The 12,160-nt window shown below is 39.6% G+C and overlaps 1 long non-coding RNA gene across 1 annotated transcript in view; it reads right to left on the bottom strand.

The window, feature by feature from the left end:
* The window catches only part of LOC309850273, a 171,255-nt gene that overhangs the window by 47,727 nt on the left and 111,368 nt on the right, over positions 1–12,160 (bottom strand). Inside the window, exon 3 of the long non-coding RNA XR_014304161.1 lies at positions 1,899–1,980. This is a non-coding gene — a long non-coding RNA (uncharacterized lncRNA). The remainder of the gene's footprint in view (positions 1–1,898; positions 1,981–12,160) is intronic.

Raw genomic sequence — 12,160 nt, 5'->3', positions numbered from 1 at the left:
AAAATTGTGAAGGGAGTACATTTCTACCAATGTTCCTTTGTAAGAGTATATTACAAGGCCCTCTACGATGCTCATATTTTGCAGGTTTCCATCAGCCTCTGAGATGATTTTTTTAAAAAGATTTTATTTATTTGACAGAGAGAGATCACAAGTGGGCAGAGAGGCAAGTAGAGAGAGAGAGAGAGAGAGAGGAGGAAGCAGGCTCCCCGCTGAGCAGAGAGCCCGCTGCGGAATTCGATCCCAGGACCCTGATATCATGTGAGCCAAAGGCAGAGGCTTTAACCCACTGAGCCACCCAGGTGCCCTTCTGAGATGATTTTTATATCACTCTACCCTCTGATCTAAAGCAGTGTGATGCAGTAGATAAGATGTGGCCTCTACAGTCATATAGACCCAGTTCCAAACTATATATAGCTAGCTGTATGGCTAAAGCACATTGCCTACCCTGAATTTCAGATTACTTATCTGTAATATGAAAACCAGGATAATAGCCTCATGTGGCTATTGTGAGAATTATAGGTGTTTAAGACACTCTTTACCATGCCTGGCATAATAAAGGAACTAGAAACTATTGAATTAAAGGTACCAATTCAACTAAGCAAATACCTATTGAGTGCTTACGGAGGGCCATGCATTAATTTGTTCTGAGGACCTGATAATGAATAAGACTGGCAACTGGCACAGGCCCTCCTCTCCCAGAGCTCAGAGTCCAGAAGGAGACAGACACTCGAACATGCAAATGTAGCACCTGTGATAAGCCCAGTAATGCAGAAGCAAGAACAAAGGGCATTTAGGGTCCCAATGAGGGACACCTATGGAATCATAACAGACTTTTTCTCACTCTTCCGACATGTTCAAATCTCAGTGGAAACTCAGGACCTACAATGTATAGTCGTTATTAATAATAAAATCTATTTGATAGTCCAGTCCCAGGACTCAGAATAAGGTGCCAGGGACCGTATGAGCACATCATAGAATCAGCATGCTTTTAGGGCGTGCCACATTCTAGAGTCCACAAGAACAGTCTCATGGAGAAACAGGAAGCAAATCAACACACAAATATCCACCCTTTAGATTTATAGAAGGGCCTCAAGACAAAAGCATATTCAATATAGATATCTTCCATTTGCATATTTTCCTACCTTGGATAGTAACTCAAAACTCAATGCAAAGAGACAGGGACTCTGCAAAGCAGATGCTGTTGTTATGCCTCTAAAACCTTTCTTCATTTCCTAAAATAGCCTGCTAATTTTAAAAGTCAAAATAATGAAAGACGTACAAGGTGGTGAACGGAAAAGTTTCAAAGCTCACAAGACCAATTTCTCATTATAAGTGGCCCCTGGGGAGTGATGAGAAACTTGCACTCCACTTGTCAAAGAGGAACCGGCTTGGCTATTTTACACTTCACTGTGCTTACAGCAGTGCTACCGGCCAAGACTGTTCTGAGGAAGAAACAACACGGGTTTAGGTAAATGAAGTCTAGTGGCTTCGCTGTTAACACAAATGGCAGCTGGAACAGAAGGGCCTTGAGTTCGTTTCCAGGGGCCGTATTCTCTGCCTCTGAACAAGGTTAACAAAACGACTACAGGAGAGAGGACATACCCCCCTCTCCATCCCTTCCCCAAAATGACGTCTACTACCTTCTTCTCAACCCTGCCCACTCTTCTCTGCAACCAGCAGAGGGACAGAAGTACACGTTCTGACCCGTAGTCTAATTCTAAATGTCTGGCACAAGCACAGCCTCGCAAAGCCTTGTGCTTCCTTTATTCTCCTTTGATTTCAAATGCTGTTCTTTCTCATAATCAAAACACTCGCCTTGATTCTGTCTTCAAGATAGTTGACAAATACACACGAGTCACCATTATATTTCCATAAAGTGGCGCCCTCATTTCTCTCACCTGGATTCCTTGTAAAAATGTGTATGTTCTCCAACTCAGAGACTGGATCATGAAGAATACCTTAAGGCTCCAATGTCACCAACTGGAATAAAAAAAAAAAAAAACAGTGACATGAAACATCATGAATTAATGCATGTAACAAAAGACTAAATACTGTAAGATAAACACCCTTGTAATTAGTGCTCTGGTTCTTGCTCAGCAGGGAGGCATAGAGAGGACGATCTCCCACTAAAGGCACTGCGGTCTCCTCCAAGACAAACAGCTGCTGAAAAGTGCTGGAAGGTTAATGAAGTTCTAAAATCGATCTAATTAAAAGCCATGAGACACTAAGTCCTGATTGACTCTTCTAATAAGTGAAGATAGTAAGATCTATCTCGTAAGCTTGTTAAAAGGATTGGGGAAAGTCCTAAGTTTCTATGCCCATTGCAGGACCTGCGTAAATCATACTATTAGTAGTAGTAGGACCCCGATTACTAAACACTCCATAATAACCTTGGAACATCTGTAAACACAGAATGCAACAGAACTCCTCAAATATACCAGTAAGGGACCTGACTGCCTGAAAGCCATGTGTGGTAGAAGGGAAAAGCCCTGAACCACCAGCTACTAGATCTAGTTGCTAGAGAGCTGCACACTTAGCTGTGAGACCTGAGCCATTCATACCCCTTTCTCTTTCAAATTTGTCATTTGAAAATTCAAGAAATCAACCTAAATTGTTTCTAATGCCCCTGAGAGCTCACAGACTATTATTTTAATGGATACTTTAGATTAAGCAAGACCCACCTACAATATCTGAGAGACCTCATGTCTTGCATCTAACCCCATACTTAAATTTATGAGGAAATATATACAACTAGACAACATACTGGAGCTGTTTGTGGGGAGGTGGGTGGCTATTACTTCTAAGCTATCTCCCTAGAGTGTCTGGATGGTACAGTAGGTTAAAGCGTCAACTCCTGGTATCAGCTCAGGTTGTGATCACAGAATCTACTTATATTTCTCTCTCCCTCCCCCTTTCCCTGCCTCCTCTCATTCTCTCTCTCTTTCTCCCTCTCTCTCTCTCCTCACCACCTCTCTCAAGTAAATAAATAAATCCTGAAAAAAAAAAAAAAAAAGATATCTCCCTAGAGAACTGCTAACAATTGAACTCCTAAACTTCTTTGAACTAGAACCACATCCTCCTAGGCAAGTCTATTAGACCCCAAATTTATTTACTTCTGCTAAAGGAACAAGCTGCTGCGCCAATTGATAAGGAGCCTATCTCTTAGGAGCTTGGAGCACTTGACAGATCCTATCACATGAAAACTGTTAGCTGTTGGAGGGCAACTAATATGAAAAGTCATCCTACTGATAAGGAATCTGAAACACAAAAAGTCAAGTGACTTTCTCTTGAGCACCACAGCCACGTAACTCTCCAAATTCTATGGACTCATAAGGCCTCCTAATTAGCGCAATTGCAGTTGCCAGGCAGCTGTGATGTCCCCTGTTCTGCTTCTCCCTCACCCCAAGACCTCAGCCCTGGCTCTGTGCCCCCCCATCCCACCTTACCACTCTTGCCTTTACCCCACCAGAAGCATCACCCCTTCATTCTCAACAATTCCGTGGTCAAATGCCCTCCTGATGCTTCTCGAAGTCGTAATGTTAGGAGGATTATTTAAATACCTTCCCTCTAAGTCATGTTCTAGAGAATAGAATTTTCCATAGCCCAAACTGAAATTTACCCAAAATCTGCCTTTTGTATCTATCCCCTTGGCTATCTATGTGCCCTTCTAGCAAAACCAGCTGCATCATTTGTGGGGCCCAGTGCAAAATGAAAAAGACAAACCCTTTATTAAAAATTATGAACAGAGGGGCATCTGGGTGGCTCAGTGGTTTAAAGCCTCTGCCTTCGGCTCAGGTCATGATCCCAGGGTCCGGGGATCGAGCCCCACATCGGGCTCTGCTCAGCAGGGAGCCTGCTTCCTCCTCTCTCTCTGCCTCTCTGCCTCCCTGTGATTTCTGTCTGTCAAAATAAATAAAATCTTAAAAAAAAAAATTATGAACAGAGAATTCAAGCGAGCTCCAGGCCCCAGGTAGCTGTGGGTCATGTCACATGCTCATGGAGCTGTCCCTAACTTCCAAGTGTCACCTCTTGAGTTCAAGGGGAAAAGCCCTGAACCACAAGCTACTAGATCTAGTCACTAGAGATCTGCACAGTTAGCTGTGAGACCTGAGCCATTCATACCCCTTTCAAAACATCCCTACGGATACATACACTGGCATCTCCTCATAGCAACCCCAAGAGATTTCTTTTGCCAAACCCTCGGCTCCACAGGTTTATCTTATGCACCATTGACCCTTTGCTATTCTCTCTCAACCCCTCTGGGAGACCGTTAGCTAATTACTTCACTAGAGGAATAATGTTATCTGCAAAATCGTCCTCATGCTTCCATGTCAAATATAGCTTCCAAAACCCTGGCTCCGTTTTTATTGACTGAACTATCACTAATCAGCAAAGGAAACCCAGTATGTGGACAGTGTGAATCTCAGTTATCTGTCAAGTAACCTTGTGTAATAGTCCACCTAGGATCAGGGCTTGATCCTGAAGAAAGTTTCCTCAACAGAGTAATAGTGTCCTTTCTCCAGGATGACAGACAAAACATTTAATTTCTCATTATCTAAAGCCAGTAAAACATCTGTAGGCTAAGAGCAGCTTTGCCAATTAATTAGCTGAGGCCACAGCCCGAATCAATAAACTGCAGCCTAAAAATAAAGCCACACGGTCCCTTTGGAACGCCGCTTGACTTAAACCAGACCTAAGTGGAATATTCCTTAATTACCAGTGTTTCATAATACTTTTTTTGACCCTCTTTTCTCAGGCATGTCTGATTCTCCAGGGTATTTCTAGGCATTGCAATTTAGCAATTTAAATCTGTTGCCAATCTGCAGACAGGGTTATTTATCCTACCAAAGCACCCGCGCCTTGGCAGAAAGTAAAAATAAAATAATAAAAAATACATTCGTGAGTATATTAACATTTGCATTATTAGATATAACCAGCGTTTTGAACTGTTAGAGTTATTTAGAAAAGTTGGGGTGTTTTTCATTTATCACCAAAATTCAAAGACATGTTTGTTTCTTTATGTTCCTAAAAAACTGGGCATCAACTATATTTCAGAAATTCAAACCAGAGGAATTCACTAAAGGAATCCTTGTGGAATTCTTCTGTAAAATAAATCACTCTTCTTGGTATTAATAATCATTTCCCACTCTATATTGTTCTGTCAGATATTTTATCATTTTCTGGTGGCAGGCGGCATATACTCTGTTTCTTTAGAGAACGATGCCCAAACTGCATCATTTGAGACAGATAAGTTATATTTATTCAACTCAAAAGAAACCATGTAAATAACAATCAAGTGGCAAGACCAACTTCTCAATATGACATTAATTAATTACAATGAACATAATGTAACAAGAATGGGGCAGAGTTGTGTAACTACAGCATCTGTGTCACATGTCCTTCTGGTAAAGAAAGGAAAAGGGCACAGATATTTAGACACATGTACCTAAAAACTCTTGGCTGTTACATAATTTGAAATGAGACTAATATATATATATATATATATATATATATATATATATATATATATAAAGATTCTTCAGTTTCCAATGAGAAGTAAATCAGAAAGGGAATCAGAGACCTTAGAGTAAAAAGAGCACAAAATTTGGGGGCCAAGATTTTAACCTTGGCTATAGCACAACTAGCTGTGTGATTCAGGGGCAATGCATAAGAGATCAGAGTCTTTGCCAGTAAAATGGGGGAAAATAATTTAATAAAATGAAATTTTTAAACTAGATTAACTCTAAAGTTCCTTTAAACTTTAAAATTCTCTGATAGGACTCCTATTTTTTTTAATTAAATTTATTTATTTAAATGAACATATTATGTATTTTTATCCCCAGGGGTACAGGTCTGTGAATCGCAGGTTTACACACTTCACATAGGACTCCTATTTTAAAATGGAGTTGGCGAAGACTGTCTCTGAGAACAAGCTTTTGAACTTCTTACAGAGACCACCAAGATTTAAATATAGAAATACTTCCCTTCTTATAAAAGTCTCTTTCACAAAGCTATTTAACCAAGATATTAAAAAAAAAAAAAACTAACTGATGTAAATTTCACATTTCAACTTATCTTCTGCCTTCTTACTTAGAAAAGCAATAAGATGGGGGTGCCTGGGTGGCTCAGTCAGTTAAGTGTCTGGCCTTTGGCTCAGGTCATATTTCCAGGATCCTGGGATCCAGCCCCGCATCGGGCTCAGTGGGGATTCTGCTTCTCCCTCTACCTCTTCCTGCCCCCAACACCACTTGTGTGCTCTCTCTCTCCCTCTGCTCTTTCTCTCAAATAAAGAAATAAAATGGTAAAAAAAAAAAATAAAAGAAAAAAGAAAAGTGGTAAGATGGGATAAATGCCCATGAACCTAGGAAAAAAAAATTCTTAAATGCCATTTTCCCTAAATTGCTATATTTAAAATTTTTCTATAGACTTAAACAAAGTTTCATGGTTTTGTAAATATTATTTTCTGTCATGTTCAAAAATGTGTTTGGGGTACATGGGTACAATCAGCTAAGCATCCAACTTCAGCTCAGTTCATGATCTCAGGGTCCTGGGATCGAGCCCCGCATCAGGCTCCACACTCAGTGGGGAGTCTGCTTCTCCCTCTCCTTCTGCCCCACCCTCTGCTTGAGCTGTCTCTCTCTCAAATAAATAAATAAAATCTTTGAAAAGGGAAAGAGAAAATGTGTTTGGGAAAAAACAAATATTTGTAATTACCGCCCAGAAATGTTTCTTTTTCAAAATAAAGTCCTACTTCTTGTGTCTCAGTCCCCCTTCTACTTCCCATTCTACCCTTTTCCTTGGCTTCATCTATAAAGAATCACTCAGGTAATCTCGATTGGTCTGATGTCCCGCATTTAGGATGCCTTACATGATTCTAGGCCCCCAAAATTATACTTTTCATCATGGAAACTACTTTTATTTTCCTTTCTATTTTTGAGCCAAAATATGTTTCCTCTATGTAAAAGTGTTTTAAAGATACATTTTCAATATCCAAAATAAATTATTTGATGGGCTAGCTTTACAGTTATTAAGGAAGTCACCAGGCACTCAAACTTGCAGGGGAAAATGTACCTTTTTTTATGGTGGAAAGCATATGAAAGTGGATTTCTAAAGCTCTGGGATCATATTTTTTCTAATTCTTTGCCTTTACTAAAATTTAATGTGTTTTAACTAATCTTATTTGCATATCATGTCCTTCTAAAGGTTCTAAGGTATAGTTTTATTATGTTATTCTCAGATCCTAAAAACAAATGTTTGCTTTGTTTTATTCTATTTCCTTATTTGATAGAAACACAAGGACTCCATTGTTGAAATTTGCATGCTTCATAAAATACATATTTCAGCAAATTATACTTACAAAGTTTGGCATTTCCAGGTATGTCTCATTAACTACTATACTAATTGTGGGTTATAACAAAGTTACAGGAGAGACACAGAACTATCTCTAAGGAGGATGTGAGAAAACTTATACAATATGCTTTTTCTTCCCAAACTCTACTCTATGATTTTTGTATTGATGAAAATCGGTTAAAGGAACATTAAGTAGTTTTTATTTTGGATGAATCGTTAGAAAGGAGATATGTTCATTAATCGCTGAAATGTTTATTGAGCATCTACTATGCCAATCTCAGTGTTATGTCTGCATATGCAGTGGAAACATGTCTGAGAAAAATAAGAGATTCCCTCATAAGGGAGGTCAGGCAAGTCAACCCTGAGTCCTCTACCTTTTCTTGTACCACCACTGACCTGCTGGTGGAAGGTCCTATTCTTAAACTGCCTTGCATCTGAGCCATTTCCTAGCCATTCAGTTCCCTATGTCCCTGGATATCACATTGACCTCAATCATGAAATGGGACCAATGGGCTATACATCACCATTGCCCTAGGGACAGATTCGTTTCAAGATTGTCAACAAATTTTTAAATAGTGATCTGCAGCAGAGCCATTTTAACCTCTGTGGGGGAGGTGGGGACCAAAACAGGAAAAATTGCCATAACACAGGTGTGTTTGTTCTGTCCTTCCGTGACAGGGAATTCAGATACCTTGCAGCAAGTAACAGGTTCATATAAAGAATAAGGACAGTGAATTGGTTCAGTAATGAGAAACCAGAAAGACCTCAGCTTTGCAGTCATATACCAGTAGACCCAGTATGTTTAAGGCATAAATGGTGAGTGGAAGAAGGAAATAACTGGTGCTTTCCATCTGACATAACAAAGAAATACTAAAGTTCCAGTTTCCTTGATACTTTTACATTTGGTCTTATTAAAAATGAATATATCACATTATGTCGTATAAAAGAAAATATGGATTAGGGTAGACAAGATATATCATGAAATATCTTCTCACTACCAGAATCCTAGAAATGTTAGGAAAAAAATATATAACAAATACCACCACCACCAATTTAAATGTGTACTTAAACTTGCAAAAACATTAGAGAAAATCCCCAAGGAAAAACAAAGGGAATCCTAAACCAGAGGATGTAACATATAGCTGAGCTCAGCATTTGCTAATCTCAGTTACCTAGAGGGCTGGCTCTTAGGAGCCCCTTGCAAGTCAGAAAAAGAGATCTCGGGCTGTACCCGGTAGCAAGACGAGCCAAGGATCCTCAAAGAGCTACATGTGCAGTGAAAGAGTAGATAGGAAAACCCAGTTACCTGCAAAGACTGATAATAAGGAAATTTGGGTTCAGCATAATACCAGGGTATTAGGTGCTCTCCTGGATTTATAAGTTAAATTTACTCTGTCTGTGTGGTCCAGGAAACCACCTCCCCACTCACCATTTTCCCATGCCAACAAACCAAGAAAATAACAGAGCAGTCCTGGTTTGGAAGTGCCTGGGTTGCCTAACAAAGCCAATGTACGTACGTCTTTTTCAAAGGAATGTACCTTCCACCTTGTTCTGAGAGGGTTCCACAGGGGGAACAACGTGAATGTACAATAAAGCTAAAAGATAATCCCAGTTCAAGTTAAACAATGTAAACTGTCTTCTTTTTTCCAGGAAAAGAACATCGCTTTTCTAGTTGCTAATGTTGCCTTAAATACACTTCTGAGGATGGGGTGGGCGGGGTATGGACAATGAGATTCTAACTACTCCCCTGGAATCTAGCTGGTTAGGACAGAAAAAGACCAACCACTAAGTGCTCTTGAAAAAACGGAAACTAAGTAGGGCTGCTGTTCCTTTTCAATTTCAAACTAAAGATCAGAAACCTTGAAAGCATTACTGAATTTCCTGGGAAAGTCAAGAGAATGGATTTAGAGACACCATCAAGTAGAAGCTGGTCATGACTGGGAAGTCGTGACAGGGCTTTACAGACTGGAGGAACCACAATTGTAATAAAGGCATCTTTAGAGTAAGTCATTTGAATAAATGCAGACAAAATGGGTAGCTAGTTTTAACTGACATTTAAGTGCATTTTTGTTCTGGCAAAAGTGTGGGGTGCTCAGGAATCTGTTTCTAATTTATGTTGTCACTCTGTTTACAGAAGGCAAGAGCCAAAGTTAGATTGTTTCTGGTCGGCAGAAAGCCAGAAACGACAAGAGGAGGGGATGAGTCAAGTCTGGGTTGCAGAATGTTCGACCACATTCTAAGATAGGGACATGGAGTCTAAAGGACAGAGATTGCTCTGCAAAGATACAACACGGGAGGGAAGCAGGCTGAAGGCACAGAGTACAGAGGCTAGGGGGAGGCAGATCCAGAGTTGAAGAAAGACAGGAGCAGACTTCCATCACCCTGACGCAAAGGGTAGAGGCAGAGCATGGGTAAATCCACACGGATGGATGTCTCGGGATCTGTGAGCGGCAACTAGACCCTCACAAGAAACAGATCATACATATCTGCTCACTCCAGGAGAAGGAGGTATCTCTTACTTGGTGATAAAATGAAGAATCTGGTTTAAACAAAACAAAACAAAACAAAAACAAACAAACAGGGACGCCTGGGTGGCTCAGTTGGTTAGGCAGCTGCCTTCGGCTCAGGTCATGATCCCAGCGTCCTGGGATCGAGTCCCACATCGGGCTCCTTGCTCCGCAGGGAGCCTGCTTCTCCGTCTGACTCTGCCTTCCACTCTGTCTGCCTGTGCTCGCTCTCGCTCGCTCTCTCTGACAAATAAATAAAATCTTAAAAAAAAAAACCCCACAAAACTTGTACTTTGAATGGTTCTTAGAGCAAGGTACTATCTACAAATCAACACTCTACAGAATTCAAATGTTTCTTAAGTTTTTATTGAAAATTATATCATTGTAAATAAAAACTTAAAATATTTTTTAAAAAATTCTTTAAGGAATGTAGAACTAAAACAATTACTTTTCTTTTTTAGGTAAATTGCTTTTTTGAAAACCTTCTGTTAGAGACTGAGCAGGCAATATCTGACATATTCACATCGCATATGGTCTTCAACAGATTGTTCAGTATGGTTTTTTTTGTGTTTTCTCTTCTGAAATTAGTAAGCAGGAACTAGCATTTTCATACAGTACTTGTCTTAAGGACCATAGTAAATGTTTTCAGAATTTGTTATCTAACTAATTTTCAGTTTATTTTAAGGATACAAAAATGTATTCTAAATTAGTTCACTTATGTATCAGATGTACACAGCCAGAAATAGTTACCGGATATCATTATAAAATCTGGTTTGAAAAGAAGTACACTCCTGCAAGTGGGCAGAAAATAAAACTATAAAGTTTGTGCTTCCATCTAAATAGAAAACTCTGCGTAGCAGTTAATGTAGCAATAATTCCACAGTTAATGTAGTAACTCTTGGTCTCAATGCAAGTGATCTTACTTATGAACACATCAGAAAATCTCTCCTATGTGGCAATGAAAACATTGGTACAAAGTGCTGTCTATTGGATACATTTCACTGAAGAACTCACTGGTGTCTATGAGTGAATTCAGCAGTGGTTTATTTTGCTTCTAGAATATATATAAAATAGGGGTGCCTGGATGGTTCAGTGGGTTAAAGCCTCTGCCTTCGGCTTAGGTCATGATCTCGGGGTCCTGGGATTGAGCCCCACATCGGGCTCTCTGCTCAGCGAGGACCCTGATTCTTCTTCTTTCTGCCTGCCTTTCTGCCTATTTGTGATCTCTGTCAAATAAGTAAAACTTTTTTTAAAAGAATATATATAAAATTATTATAAATTATATATATTAAATATTTTATTATGACATTAAAGTGGTATATATTGTGGTATATATTAATTAAAGTGGTTTATATTAATTATATATCTTAAGTACTATATATTAAACATTTCATAGGATACTGTGAGCAAATGGCAAATAGCTATATAACCTAATACGATGAACTATAAATAGCTTATTTCTTAGCCATCGCTGATAACCAATTTCTAACATTTCATTCATCTATTCATGTAAAGAAGTTCATTTTGAGGGGCACCTGGGTGGCTCAGTGGGTTAAGCATTTCCCTACGGCTCAGGTCATGATTCCAGGGTCCTGGGATGAAGCCCCACATCAGGCTCCCTGCTCAGCAGCAAATCTGCTTCTCCCTCTCCCTCTGCCCTTTCCTCACTCACTCTCTCAAATAAATAAATAAAATCTTTGTTTTTAAAGTTCATTTTGAATTTTAACCATACAAAAATAGTAAATATTCTTGGGGTGCCTGGGTGGCTCAGTGGGTTAAAGCCTCTGCCTTCTGCTCAGGTCATGATCTCAAGGTCCTGGGATCGAGCCCCACATCTGGCTCTCTGCTCGGTGGGGAGCCTGCTTCCTCCTCTCTCTCTCTCTCTCTCTACCTGCCTGCCTACTTGTGATCTCTGTCTGTCAAATAAATAAATAAAATCTTTAAAAAAATAGTAAATATTCTTTATGCACGTTTGAACTTGTGTTAGTTTGGTCTGTGTTGGGCTGAACCAGAAACAGAGTAAAAGCACACAGGAGTAAAGAGATCACAGTTAACCAAACCTTTGCCACACTGCATGAGTAAAAGCTCAATGATGCTGCTACCTACTCTTACCAGACATCTCTGAATCTCTTGGGTCTGCCCACATCCTGAGGATGACATTGCTCTGACCCCATTAATTCCTTGCTTACATTTTTCCAGGAGAACTAAAAATGCTTCGATATCTGCCACAGGTATCTTGTTCTGGAATTTTTCCTGGACTGCCTTTTATCTAGCTATTCTGTTACTCTTCACTCCATGGCTTC

Source organism: Mustela nivalis (assembly GCF_964662115.1).
Source record: "Mustela nivalis genome assembly, chromosome: 16".
NCBI lineage: Eukaryota > Metazoa > Chordata > Mammalia > Carnivora > Mustelidae > Mustela > Mustela nivalis.
This window is presented reverse-complemented; position numbering and strand designations above follow the sequence as displayed.